General features: G+C 39.9%; 1 pseudogene; it reads right to left on the bottom strand.

Annotated features, from left to right (window-relative positions):
• Positions 1-8153: 8153 nt before the first annotated feature.
• LOC129039063 (large ribosomal subunit protein eL8-like) lies at positions 8154-14599 on the bottom strand (annotated as a pseudogene).
• Between the last annotated feature and the right edge of the window lie 881 nt (positions 14600-15480).

A 15480-nucleotide genomic window follows, 5' to 3' on the forward strand; every position in this document is an offset into this window, starting at 1 on the left:
TGCATGCCTATAATCCCAGCTACTCAAGAGGCTGAGGCAGGAGAATCACTTGAACCCAGGAGGCGGAGGTTGCAGTAAGCCAAGATTGCTCCATTCACTGCACTCCAGCCTGAGTGACAGATAGAGACCCTGTCTCACAAATGAAAAAAGAAAAGAAAAAAGTCAGATGCAAATGAGATTTCTATCACAATACCATTTATGTAAGTTAAAATGCATGCACACAAAACAGGATGCACATTAAACACTTCAGAATGGTTATGAGGGTGGCAGGGAGATGTAGAAATAGCAAATAGGACCCCGTCTCTACTAGGACCAAAATGGTGAAACCCCATCTCTGCTAAAAATTCAAAAAAAATAGCAGGTCTTGGTGGCAGTCACCTATAATCCCAACTACTCGGGAGGCTGAGGTAGGAGAATCGCTAGAACCCTGGGGGTGGAGGTTGCAGTGAGCCAAGATCACGCCAGTGCACTCCAGCCTGGGTGACAGAGCGAGACTGTCAAAAAAAAGAAAGGAAGGAAGGAAGGAAGGAGAGAAAAAAGAAATCCTCACAGGATGAATAGTGTGCCATAAACTAAGGAGTATAATTAACTCAACATGAGTTCTATATAGTTTAAAAGAAATTTGCATCTCATCCTAGAAGAGAGAAAACAATCAAAGCAGGTTTTCTTCTTCCATTACTACTATCAGTATCTCCCATTGCCTCCCTCTTAGCCAGGTATCTTAGCTAGATTCCCATTCTCTTTGGATAATTTTGCTAAGGAAAGGTTTGGGAGGCCAAGGCGGGTGGATCATGAGGTCAGGAGTTCAAGACCAGCCTGGCCAACATAGTGAAACCCCTCTCTACTAAAAATACAAAAAAATAGCCAGGCATAGTGGCCAGTGCCTGTAATTCCAGCTACTTGGGAGGCTGAGACAGGAAAATCGCTTGAACCCGGGAGGCAGAGGTTGCAGTGAGCCAAGACCTTGCCATTGCACTCCAGCCTGGGCGACCTTGTCTCAAGAAAAACAATTTAAGTCTGAAAGGAATCTAGCACTAATAAAGGAATATCAGATTTTAGGACTGATATTTCCAATCTCTTTGCATTCATATATCACTCCTTGACTGATGAACTTACCATATATTTCACCAAGCAATTAGAAGCAATCAGAAGGGCAAGCCCCTACTGTCTCCATCCAACTCCATGAAAAAAGATGCATTTATTAATAGATTTACCATCTCTTCCTACTACTGTGAAATGTCACTACTGCCTTCTGAAAGCCAACCTCCTTACACCCTTAATGGCTTCACCCCTGTTTCTCTTTCACATCATCAATGTTTCCCTCTGTACTATGTCATTTCCATCAGCTTACAACCATTTCCTAGTGTCTCCCATCTTTTTTGCCATTTTAAAATATACTGGTAAAGACACATAAATTTTTTACATAGAATTTCCTCCATGTTTTAAAAGCTCTCATTTGGTGGATAAAGAAACTGTGGGTGGTGTGTGTGTGTGTGTGTGTGTGTATATATATATATATATACACACACACACACACACAATGGAATACTACTCAGCCAAAAAAGGTATAAATTAATGGCATTCACAGCAACCTGGATGACATTGGAGAATACTATTTTAAGTGAAGTAACTCAGGAATGGAAAACCAAACATTGTATGTTCTCACTCATAAGTGGGAGCTAAGCTATGAGGATGCAAAGGCGTAGGAATGACACAATGGACTTTGGGGGACTCAGGTGGAAAGGGTGGGAAGAGGGTGAGAAATGAAAGGCTACAAATTGAGTTCAGTGTATACTGCTCGGGTGATGGGCACACCAAAATCTCACAAATCACCACTAAAGAACTTACTCATGTAACCAAACACCACCTGTTCCCCAATAGCCTATGGAAATAAAAAAAACCTCTCTTTTGAACTCAAAAACTACTAAATCTGACTTAATAATCTACTGCCTTTCCAAGTCACAGTAAAACTTTTCAAGAGTCCAACCTCTCCGTATTCCTTCTTCCCATGTTGCCTCTCTCCAATCTCTCTTCAGTTCAGTTTTTGACCCAAGAATCAATGATCTAACCTTATTCCATGTAATTTCTCCTTGGCGCTTCACATGGTTGACCGGTTTTCTCCTTGACTGAGTTTTCACTGACCCGACACTCGCTGGTTTGTCTTCCTTCACCGACTGCTTTTTTGAAATCTCCTTTGCCAACCTCTCTGCTGACCTCTACCTATTAAATCCACACTTCTTCACAAATCCTACATCCTTTCCTTTGCTCTATATACAAAATACATCCCATATTATCACCACCTCCACCCCTACCTGATTCATCCAAGCCATGATCATGTCTCCTAAACTACTGCTCTAGCCTCTTATCTCGTGTTCCTAACCCTTGCAAACCATTCTCCATAAAACAGCCAGAAGCATCCTTTTATTTTTATCTTCTTGAACTTGCAAACTACAAATTTAGGATAGTATAATGAGTTCCACTACCCATCACAACATTAATTAACATATGGCCAATATTTTTTCAACTACATCCCCCACTGCACCTTCTCTTGGCTGGATTATTTTAAAACAAAGCTGTGTCATCATTTCATTCACAAATTAGAGTGTTCCTTTGAAGCATAAGCCAGTCATGTGCTAGGGTGTCTCATGTCTCAGTTTGCCAGACTTGTCCCTGTTTTAAAACTGAAAGTTCCTTATCCCAGGAAACCTCTCAGTCCCAGGCATTTTGTGATCATTCAGACGTCAACCAAAATGAACCCTCCTCAGGGAAGATCTGAAAACTTATTTTTCTTTCTTTCAATTATATCATCCTGCAGGTTTCCTTCTTGGCACCTTTCAAAAGTTGCAATAGTCATATTGAAATATTTGGGTCTTGTTTACTGTCTAATCCTCCCACTAAAGTGTAAATATAAGCTCTTTATGAAAAGGGATCTTATCTAACTTATTCACCATTTTATCTTGTACTGAGAACAGTATCTGACAGGAAGAATAATAATTGTTCATTGAATAAATGCATCTATGCATTAATAAGGCAGAGTGTTGATGATTGAATGTGAGGAAGGATATATCACATGAACATGGAAAGAAGATTGTGACCTACACACTGTGCCCATTCACCCAATTGGTTCCCCAGTCAAGAGCCCAATATTTGAGAAATAAACCCTAATCTTTACTGAAAGACCTGGGGCAAATCATGTAATGCCTCCTAAGTCAAGTAAAACTTATAATGACATTCTCCTACCTATCTGCCTCTAGCTTAATTTCCAACAACTTTTTACCCAGCTCACAGTGTAATAAGAGTTTCTTTTAGATCCCCAAACAAAGTAGATTTCATTTTACTCTTCGTGTTTATTTGTACACAAAAGCATTGATAGTCCCTTGTTATTGTTTTTAAGAGTTGTTTATAAACTTTTTTACAAATGTAAAGAAATGGAGTAGTCCAGAGTTTAATGAACTTTCAGATTTCAACCATTCATTTCCTTCCCCACATTGTAATTCTCCACCCCCAACCCCGTATTTCATGTAGAGGAGTTTCCTTTTCTGCCTATGAGCTGGTATGCCCTAATTCTACTTACAATGGTGGGGAGTAAAGACTACCAGACACTGTGCCTCGGACAGTTGTCCAGAGGGCTTTACCACAAATCAACTTAGTTTTGTAAACATTCTTTGATGTAATTTGAGATATGAAGAAAAGATGCAAGAAAAATATAAGGAATTCCTACAAACTTTTCACTCAGATTCCCTGAATTTTAACATCTTGCCAACATGTTTCATCATCCTCTCTCTACGTATGTATATACACTATTTCTTTCCTATACTGTTTGCAAGCAAGTTGCAGACATGATATCCTTAACACTTTAGTGTCCTAAAACCCCAGGGTCCAAAAACAGGAATATATATTCTTTTATATAACTGCTGCACAATTATCAAAATCAGGGAATTAGCATCAATACAATAGTCTTAGCTCATCCACACTAGCTAGAATTTATCTAGTTGTCGAAGTAATATCCTTTATAGTAAAATAAAAACCTGGGTCACAGACTGGCTAGAGTTGTCATGTCATGTTTGCTTTGATCTTAATAGTGGGTCAGTTATTATTTATCTTCTATATGACCTTGACGTTTCTGATTAGTACAAGCCAATTATACCAAGAATGTTTCTCAGTTTGGGTTTTTCTGATGTTTCCTCATGATTAGATTCAGGATACACATATTTGGCAGGAATATCTCTGAAGTGATGTTATTTTCTTCTCCACGTATCCTATCAGGAAATGCTTGATGTTAATTTCTCCCATTACTGAAGATATTAACTTTGGTCACTTGGTCAAGGTGATGACTACCAGATTTCTAAAATAACTACTTTTCCCTTTACAATTAATGTCTCCGAAGAGGTACTTTAAAGTTATATAAATACCATATTACATATCAAACTTTCATCCACTAGTTTTATCATCCACTGATGATTCGATCCCAAATTATTACCATGATAATTTCCAAATGGTGATTTCTAATTCTGCCATTTCTTCAACATGGACCAATTGGCATTCTACTGTAAGGAGGTTTCCCTTCTTGCTCAAATACTTATTTAAGTATGTACTCATTGATTCTCCTTTTATTCAGTGAGTTATAATCTGTTTCTATCTTTTCTTATTTTGATACTCAAATCGTCCCAGATTTGGGGCAATTGGAAGTCTCTTCAAGCAGATTTTGGTGTCCTTTTCATGTCTTTTTCTTCTTCTGCCTTTGAGTACTTCCTTAATCTCTGGCTCAAGAAATTTCCGGGCTCGGAAATTTCTTAGGCTGGCTGTGGTGGCTCATGCCTGTAATCCCAGCACTTTGGGAGGCCAAGGCAGGTGGATCACCTGAGGTCAGGAGTTCGAGACCAGGCTGGCCAACAGGGTGAAACCTTGTCTCTACTAAAAATACAAAAAATTAGCTGGGCGTGGTGGCATACGCCTGTAATCCCAGCTATTTGGGAGGCTGAGGCAGGAGAATTGCTTGAACCTGGGAGGCAGAGGTTGCAGTGAGCCGAGATTGTGCCATTGCACCCCTTGGGCAATAGAGCAAGACTCTGTCTCAAAAAAAAAAAAAAAAAAGAAAGAAATTTCCAGTCTTACCTTGTACTTTTCCTGCCCCAGCCCTGGAACCAGACATTTCTCAATAAGGCCTGTTTCCTTTTAGAGGAAAACAGTATTTAGGAACCAAAATCTGAATATTATTAGACGTGCTCAAGATTCAATCCAATACACCAAGATTCATTCTAGCTTTCCCATGTTCCATATTTGTATCTACTTTTCTCTAGCAGTGAGAGACCTGGTTCTAAGAAGAAAGAAAAAAAAGAAAAGAAAGAAAAATAAAAATAAAACTGGTTCTGTTATTCAAAATATATTTACTCATTTGCTTAAAACAAGAATATCCAGCAAGTAGTTTCAGAGTTTTACAAATATTAAAAATAGAACTATTATATGATCCAGCAATCCCACTTCCGGGTATATATCCAAAGGATATGAAATCAGTATGTTGAAGAGACATCTACACTCCCTTGATCCTTGCAGCATCATTCACAATAGCCAACAAATAAAGAAAACATAGATTTAAAATCATATACATAACATGTATATACAGTATATACACACACAGGAATACAATTTAGCCTTAGAAAAGAAAGAAATACTGTCCTTTGCTATGACATGAATGAACCTGGAGGACATTTTGCTAAGTGAAGTAAAACAGGCACAGAAAGACACATACTCTATGATCTCACATGTGAAATATAAAAAAGTCAAAATCACAGAAGCAGAGAGTAGAATGGTGGTTGCCAGGGGCTGAGGGTTGGAGGAAAATCAGGAGATGTTGTTTAAAGAGTACAACATTTGGCCGGGCGCAGTGGCTCGTGCATGTAATCCCAGCACTTTGGGTAGCCAAGGCAAGTGGATCACTTGAGGCAAGGAGTTCAAGACCGGCCTGACCAATATGGTGAAACCCCGTCTCTACTAAATACATAAAAATTAGCCTAGCTTGGTGGTGCATGCCTGTAATCCCAGCTACTTGGGAGGCTGAGGCAGAAGAATCGCTCAAACCGGGGAGGCGGAGGTTGCAGTGAGCTGAGATCGTGCCATTGTACTCCAGCCTGGGCAATGAGAGCAAAACTCCATCTCAAAAAAAAAAATAGAGTACAACTTTTCAGTTAGGATGAATAAGTTCTGGAGATCTATTACCCACCATAGTGACTATAGTTAATAATAATGTGTTACACACATGAAAATTTTGAATAGATTAGATCTTAAATTTTCTCATCTCAAAAAAATATGTAAAGTGATGGATATGTTAAATAGCTTTATTTATTTTGCAATTTGTATGTGTATATATATAAACATCACACAGTACACCATAAATATATTTAATTTTTGTCAATTACTCTTTAAACCTTAATAAAGTTGAGAAAACATCCTTTTTTAAAAAGTTTTGGATTAAAGTAGTGATAGATGGTTTTCACTTATTTCCCATCAAAAGTTTATTTCAGCATTTCCCTTTCACAGGCACCATTTTGGCTCTGCCCTACTCGGATATAATAAGATTAATCACACTCAAGAGAATGCCTTTCAGGATTTCAGAAGTTTACAGGCTAGTAGGAGGGATTTTTTTTTTTTTTTTTTTTTTTTTTTTTTTTGAGATGGAGTCTTGTTGTGTCACCAAGACTAGAGTGCAATGGTATGATCTCAGCTCACTGCAACCTGCACCTCCCAGGTTCAAGTGATTCTCCTGTCTCAACCTCCCGAGTAGCTGGGACTACAGGCATGTGCCACCATGCCTAGCTAATCTTTGTATTTTTAGTAGAGATAGGATTTCACCATGTTGGCCAGGCTCGTCTTGAACTCCTGACCTCAAGTGATCAATCTGCCTTGGCCTCCCAAAGTGCTGGGATTACAGGCGTCTGCCACCTTGCCCAGCCAGGAATTTTTTTTTTTTTTTTGAGATGGAGTCTTGCTCTGTCGCCCAGGCTGGAGTGCAGTGGTACGATCTCGGCTCACTGCAAGCTCCGCCTCCCGGGTTCATGCCATTCTCCTGCCTCAGCCTCCCGAATAGCTGGGACTACAGGTGCCCGCCACCACACCTGGCTAATTTTTTGTATTTTTTTTTTAGTAGAGACGGGTTTCACCATGTTAGCCAGGATGGTCTCGATCTCCTGACCTCATGATCCGCCCTCCTTGGCCTCCCAAAATGCTGGAATTACAGGCGTGAGCCACCACGCCGGGCCCTGGGGGGGATTTGTTAATGCTACACAGACCCCAGATTTATTTCTCCACCTTTGTTCTTGCGCTCTCCAACACTTATTTATTTAAAAACCACAAATTTTATTTAAGGCTTTCTTGCTTAAAACCCTTAAAGTTCCCCATTATCTCACCATTTCATATTCCCTAGTATGGAATATAAATTCTTTCACAATCAGGAACTTGTTTAATTCCCTCTAGGGATTCCCTGTTTCTTTTCTGCCCACCTCCCCCATATTCCAAAACCCACTACTCTTCCACAACTCAGCTCCGAGGTCATAACCTCTTCATGAAAGCCTTTTTTGAATCCTAGGTCTCAGTTAGATGACCCTCTCTGATTTCCCTTAGCATTTTCTATTTCCCCTACTATAGCACTTTCTGCATTACTGTTATTTATCTGTTATAATCTGAAGCCAGGCTTTGAATCCAGATTCAAATTACTTGCTGTGTGACATAACTTTTCTGTACCTCAGTTTCCTCATCTGCAATGTAAAGAAAATCACAATATCTACCTCATGGGTTTGTTGTTAGGATGAAATGAATTTATACGTAGAACAGGCTTAGAATGGCACCAGGCAAGCACTTTAAAGTGTTCGCTACTCACAGCAGTATTTATATGTCCTTATGCCACATTCCTACATAGATGCTCTCAGTTTTCTTATTTGTCTCCATCGTAGCAGCCTGTGAGCTATGTAGAGCCTGTGACCATGTCCTGTTTTTCCTTCTATTCCTCTCTCCAAGCACAGCCCAGGGTACCAGGGTACATGGTAGAAGTTCAGAAAAGGTTTATCTAGTTAATGTAAACACAACCCTGATTTAATTTTTTAAGGAAAATTTGTATTATTATAATTATTTTTATGTACAGAAAACTCAACAGTGTACATTTAACCCAGCTTAGTTGCAAGTTCTTGAGCCTTTGCCTTTTCGAGCTTGCCAATGCAAGCCACAGACTTGGGACCCAGGACATTGCCTCCCCAGTGACAGTGGATCTCATCGTATCTGTCGTTGTAATCAGTCCTCATAGCTCCCACTAGCTTAGCCAAAGTGCCTTGGTCTTCCGAGTTAACTTGTGTGAAGGCGACAGCGGTGCAGGTCTTCCTGTGGACTAGACATCCCAGTCTTGCCTCCCCCGTGATAATGCAGTAAGGGACCCGCATTTTAGGACACAGGGCAGGCAAGAAGACAACCAACTCGATGGGATCCGCGTCGTGTGCAATCACCACCAGCTGAGCTTCCTTGTTCTCTAGCAAGGTGGTGATGGTGTTAACTCCTGCTCGAAGGACAGGTGGTCTCCTAGTGGGGATGTCCCCTTTGCCAGCAGCTTTCTTTTTGGCCAGGGCCAACAGCCTCTGTTTCTTCTCTTGCTTAGTCTCTGATCTGTACTTGTGGGCCAGCTGAAGTAGCAGAGCAGCTGTTTGGCGGTCCAGGGCCTGGGTGAACTGGTTAATCTCAGGAGACACTTTCAGCCACTTACAGAGGATGGCTCTCTGCCACTGCAACCTGATATAGTGGGGCCATTTCACAAAGCTGGTTAGGTCTCTTTTGGGCTGAATGTCCTGTCCAATGTCAAAATTCTTAGGCCGTTTCACAAACAGGGGATTCACCACTTTCTTAACCTCCTGCTTCTTCACGACAGCAGGGTTGGAGCCACCTTCTTCCCCTTGGCCTTCTTTCCTTTCGGCAGGAGGAGAGAGCCTGATTTAATTGTTTTTAAAGGTGATAAATGTTGACAAGATTTGAAGTGTTTTTTTTTTTTAAAGAAAACCTTTATGTGATATATATACACAATGGAATACTATTTACCCATACAAAAATGGAATCCTGTCATTGGCAGTAACATGGATAGAACTGGAGGACATTATGTTAAGTGAAATAAGGCAGGAACCGAAAGTTAAACACAGATTGTTCTCACTCATATGTGGAAGCAAAAAAAAAAAAAGTTGATCTTATAGAAGTAAAAAGTAGAACAGGGTATACTAGAGGCTTGGAAGGGTAGAGGGAAGAGAAAAATAGGGAGAGATTTGTTAAAGAATACAAAATTGCAACTACATAGAAATAAATTATAGTGTTCTGTAGCATTGTAAGATGCCTATAGTTAACAATAATATTCAGTTTCAAATTGCTAGAAGGAGGATATTGAATGTTCACAACATAAAGAAGTGATAAATGTTTGAGATGATGAATACACTAATTACTCTGATCTAATTAATCACTGTATGTTATAGGTGTCATATCACTATGTACTCCATAATATGTGCAATTATTATGTGTCAACTTGAAAACTTTAAACAAATAAAAAATTTTAAAAGAAAAACTTTAAAACTGAGAAATGTGAGCCAAACTAGGTAATCCTCAGTGATTGGTTTTTTAATCTACATAATAGATTCAAAACAAAATGCTTCATGAGCCCCTCCCTGGATTACAATTAACGGCAGTGTGAGAAAAAGATTATGTGATTAATCAGAGATAATGTAATCAACCAGGGCAGTGTGCCCGCCCTCTTTCTGGAGTATAAAAGGAGTTGTGAGAGGCTTGGGTCACCATTTGGTGAGCTGAGGGTGAAGCTACAAAGGTTGAAGCGTTCTTCAGACGACTCTACCTGAGGGTGAAGCTACAAAAGTTGAAACGTTCTTCAGACGACTCTACCTGAAGAAAGAACACTGCTACAGAGAGGGGTGAGTAGGCCACACCAACTTTCATGATAAAGGGCCTGTAAGAGCACCTCGAGCCTTGGTTGGGGTGCATATGTGAATAGGAGGTTCGTTTTTAAACATTTCTATAGTGATATTTGTTTTTGGTTGGTTGGTTTGTTTCATTTTGAATTGAGACAGGGTCTCCCTCTGTTGCCCAGGCTGGAGTGCAGTGGCGTGATCTCAGCTCACTGCAGGCTTCACCTCCTGGGTTCAAGCAATTCTCCCAGACCCAGCCTCTGAGTAGCTGGGATTATAGGCACCTACCACCATGCCCGTCTAATTTTTGTGTTTTTAGTAAAGACAGGGATTTCACCATGTTGGCCAGGCTGGTCTCAAACTACTGACCTCAGGTGATCCGCCTGCCTCGGCCTCCCAAAGTGTTTGGATTACATGGGTGAGCCACCGTGCCCAGCCCCATAATTTTTTTTAAATAAGCTTTATTTTTGCTTTGAGAATCTAATTGTACATACTTGACCATAATTACCTGGACCTCTTGGAAAATGTTGATAGGTTTTTTTTTTATTTATGAAAGTATTACAAGCCACTGTGGGTAATTTGTTGTTGTTGTTGTTTTGAGATGGAGTCTCCCTCTGTTGCCCAGGCTGGAGCACAGTTGCTCAATCTCTGCTCACTGCAACCTCTGCTTTCCAGGTTCAAGTGATTCTCCTGCCTCAGCCTCCCAAATACCTGGGACTACAGGTGCGCGCCACCACACCTGGCTAGTTTTTGTATTTTTAGTAGAGACGGAGTTTCACCATGTAGGCCAGGCTGGTCTCGAATTCCTGACCTCAGGTGATCCGCCTGTCTCGGCCTCCTAAAGTGCTGGAATTACAGGCATGAGCCACTGCACCCAGCCGCTGTGGGTAATTCGGACAACAACAACAAAAAATAGAAAATAGAAAATAAAACGTCCACAATTCATACTGATTCACAAATAGTCACTATATACATTTTCACGTATTTCTTTCCAGGCTTTTTTCCTATGTACAAATATTTTTCCTCAAAACTAGGATTCTGTCATATTAAGTTCATTTTTTGTTATTATACTTTAAGTTCTAGGGTACATGTGCACAATGTGCAGCTTTGTTACATATGTATACATGTGCCATGTTGGTGTGCTGCACCCATTAACTTGTCATTTACATTAGGTATATCTCCTAATGCTATCCCTCCCCCCTCTCCCCACCCCACAACAGTCCCCAGAGTGTGATGTTCCCCTTCCTATGTCCAAGTGTTCTCATTGTTCAATTCCCAATTCCCACCTATGGGTGAGAACATGCAGTGTTTGGTTTTTTGTCCTTGCAATAGTTTGCTGAGAATGATGGTTTCCAGCTTCATCCATGTCCCTACAAAGGACATGAACTCATCATTTTTCATGGCTGCATAGTATTCTATGGTGTATATGTGCCAGATTTTCTTAATCCAGTCTATCATTGATGGACATTTGGGTTGGTTCCAAGTCTTTGCTGTTGTGAATAGGGCCACAATAAACATAAGTGTGCATGTGTCTTTATAGCAGCATGATTTATAATCCTTTGGGTATATACCCAGTAATGAGATTGCTGGGTCAAATGGTATTTCTAGTTCTAGATCCCTGAGGAATCGCCACACTGACTTCCACAATGGTTGAACTAGTTTACAGTTCCACCAACAGTGTAAAAGTGTTCCTATTTCTCCACATCCTCTCCAGCACCTGTTGTTTCCTGACTTTTTAATGATTGCCATTCTAACTGGTGTGAGATGGTATCTCATTGTGATTTTGATTTGCATTTCTCTGATGGCCAGTGACGATGAGCATTTTTTCATGTGTCTGTTGGCTGCATAAATGTCTTCTTTTGAGAAGTGTCTGTTCATATCCTTTGCCCACTTTTTCATGGGGTTGTTTGTTTTTTTCTTGTAAATTTGTTTGAGTTCTTTGTAGATTCTGGATATTGGCCCTTTCTCAGATGAGTAGGTTGCAAAAGTTTTCTCCCATTCTGTAGGTTGCCTGTTCACTCTGATGGTAGTTTCTTTTGCTGTGCAGAAGCTCTTTAGCTTAATTAGATCCCATTTGTTAATTTTGGCTTTTGTTGCCATTGTTTTTGGTGTTTTAGACATGAAGTCCTTGCCCATGCCTATGTCGTGAATGGTAATGCCTAGGTTTTCTTCTAGGATTTTTATGGTTTTAGTTCTAACATTTAAGTCTTTAATCCATCTTGAATTAATTTTTGTATAAGGTGTAAGGAAAGCATCCAGTTTCAGCTTTCTACATATGGCTAGCCAGTTTTCCCAGCACCATTTATTAAATAGGGAATCCTTTCCCCATTGCTTGTTTTTGTCAAGTTTGTCAAAGACCAGATGGTTGTAGATGTGTGGTATTATTTCTGAGGGCTCTGTTCTGTTCCATTGGTCTGTATCTCTGTTTTGGTACCAGTACCATGCTGTTTTTGGTACTGTAGCCTTGTAGTATAGTTTGAAGTCAGTTCATTATTTTTAACATTGTTTTATGAGCATAACCTTTTTTTAATGTATATTCTTGGGAACTATGATGTAGGTAGTTGCACAAGAGTCTTCATACAGATGTACCAAAACTGTATTTAACTAGTCACCAGTTGCAAAGTAGTAGAGAGAATGTATATCTGTGTATATTGATTATATTCAAACATTTTTTCCTCCAAAGTATACAATTCAAATTTGAACTACAAATTTTGCCTCATCAAATAAGTTCTCAGTAATTGTGTGATACAGCTTAGTTTAACATAATCTGTTGATGATGTCAAAGCTCTGCTTTTAACACAAGGCTGAAATTTTGTACCCAAAACCATGCTTCAGGACCATAAAGTAACAGGATGCTGTTAGTGACTCAGGTTCAGATAGAATCTCCTGTGGTCACTGAATGATTTTCACACACAATTTTGTTCTCCATTACTGTGTGTTCAGTAGTGAAAGCCAAAGGTCAATGTGCTTCCTCCTTATAAATAACCAGTTACATGGGTGGCCTAAAAATAAAGTTCTTCTTGGCCAAGACAGGTTAATGAAAGCCAGTTTGGTATCCTGTCATGCAGTATAGCTATTTTAGTGTCTCAGTGTAGCTAATTTGTCAGCCTTCCTGGACATTAGCACATATTTAGATCTTGATGTTCTAACTAATGAATGACAGCTAAGGAATGTGTAGCTTCCTGGTAAAGAATTGATTGCATTATCACTGATTAGGTTGGGGGAATTGGAATTTAGTATCTTTGTGTATAGGAGCAGGAAAGGTAAATTAGGATTTAAAATTCACTGAAGGATTGTAGGAGAAGAGAAAGGAAGAGGAAATTGTGGCAGGAACATAACCAAACTAAACAAAAGCATTGCCCAGCCTGGGATTATAATTGTAATGGAGTACAATTAACGTATTTGAGTCAGGTTATTCAAAAGGTTATGGCTACAGTAGTTTAAAACAGAAAATACGAAAGAAAAATAGCAGGGCATCAAAGTTAGTGATATCAGTTGGCCTTATTTTAAGAGGCTTATAACCACACCTGAAAATTTCCAATTACTAGTCTAGAAATTTCCGTAGACATTGACTATATCTGAGGAGGGGAGGAGTAATTCAGTGCTTTAATTTAAATTTAAAAACATTCAGAAGACTGAAAGCACAAATATTCAAAGTAACAGATGGTAGCCTCCTCTCAGAGGCAATAAAAAGACTTTACAATCCTCACCAGAAGTGTATTTAGTTATAATTCAGTTTTGCAGTTTCTTTTTAAGTATATTCCATTACGGTAGGAATTTTCTCTATTCTTGTCAAGCTTCTGGTCTCTCTTAAACCTCAAAGCATATGAAAAGCATTCTATTCATGTTCTTTTATCATAATACTGGGAGTATCTTGTCCAGAACTTGACCAGAAATTCTTATACACTTTCTTCTAGACTGTAGTCCCAAATCCTTAGAAGACTGTTTCAAGGGCTTTACCTCCACTCCCACATTACAACCTTCCAGGCTGAATTAGGTATCTCTTCTCAGCCTTCCCATAGCACACAATAAGGAACATCTATTACATAATTTAGGCCGGGTGCAGTAGCTCACACCTGTAATCCCAGAACTTTGGGAGGCCAAGGTGGGTAGATCACTTGAGGTCAGGAGTTCAAGACCAGCCTGGCCAACATGGTGAAACCTGTCTCTACTAAAAACACAAAAATTAGACAGGGTGGCCTGTAGTCCCAGCTACTGGAGAGGCTGAGGCATGAGAGTCCCTTGGACCAGGGAGGCAGAGGTTGCAGTGAGCTGAAATCACACCACTACACTCTAGCCCGGGTGACAGAGTGAAAGTCTATCTCAAAAAAAAGGAACAATTTATCAAGCTGTATTGGCACTGTTTACATATGGGTCACTTTTGGGGACAATCTTACTCTTATTTATGTTTGTATATCCACCTCTTAGCCAATGCTGGTGTATAGTAGATTTTCACAGAAATTATGTCAGAATCATACAAAGAGACAATTGTGTTTTTAGCAGCAATGTCAGAAGTTCTGAAGCACATGGTGTGGTTTCTGTTAACATGTGGTTGATATCAGAACACAGCCAAGCAAAGCAGCAATTATTCCATGTATTCCTGGAAGACTCATACCTCCATTTCTTTTCATCTTTCCACTCCCAAAACAATTGTTGTTCATTTCTGGTAATATAAGAATAGTGCTAACTGACCCTTTCTTCTTCAAAGAAGATCTAGTTGGCTCAGCAAAGAAAATGGGTTCTGTAGATCTTTAGAGGCTGCCCTGAGTAGAGGTACATGACTCTCCAGGGCAAACATTTCCATCATTAGAGGATTGAGTCAGATTTTTAGAATGAAACAAGGACCTTTGGAGAGTTCCCTGGAAATTAGAATATTTGATAATTCAATATTGTTGTCACAGCCATTAGATTAGGTCTAGACTAATAGGAAGGAAAATCCTTGAAATTGCTGAGGCCAAAAAGTATCTCCCTTTCTCCAGTGTCTTCAGTTATCCATTTGTATAAATGGCAGGAGGCCTGGGTTACCAGAAGTATTACTACTGCCAGTGTAGCTGCTGCTGCAATCATAGTTCCTGGCACCACAAAAAATCTCTGTGCCTATTGTAGTAATTATGAAGGATTTTGTCTCCCTGAATGACATATCAGCTTTGTATTACCAAAGGCATACATCCACTCTGTCTAGCAATGGTGAGTCAACAGAAAGTATGCAACTCACTTCTCAATTAAACTTTTTTTTTTTTTTTTTTTTTTTTTTGAGACGGAGTCTCGCTCTGTCACCCAGGCTGGAGTGCAATGGCGTGATCCCGGCTCACTGCAACTTCTGCCTCCCCAGTTCAAGCGATTCTCCTGCCTCAGTCTCCCAAGTAGCTGGAATTACAGGTGTGTACCAGAATACCCAGATAATTTTTGCATTTTTAGTAGAGACAGGGTTTCGCTATGTTGGCCAGGCTGGCGAACTCCTGGCCTCAAGTGATCTGCCTGCCTCAGCCTCCCAAAGTGGTGGGATTACAGGAGTGAGCCACCGTATCTGGCCTCAATTAAA

This window comes from Pongo pygmaeus, chromosome 5 (assembly GCF_028885625.2).
Source record: "Pongo pygmaeus isolate AG05252 chromosome 5, NHGRI_mPonPyg2-v2.0_pri, whole genome shotgun sequence".
Taxonomy (NCBI): domain Eukaryota; kingdom Metazoa; phylum Chordata; class Mammalia; order Primates; family Hominidae; genus Pongo; species Pongo pygmaeus.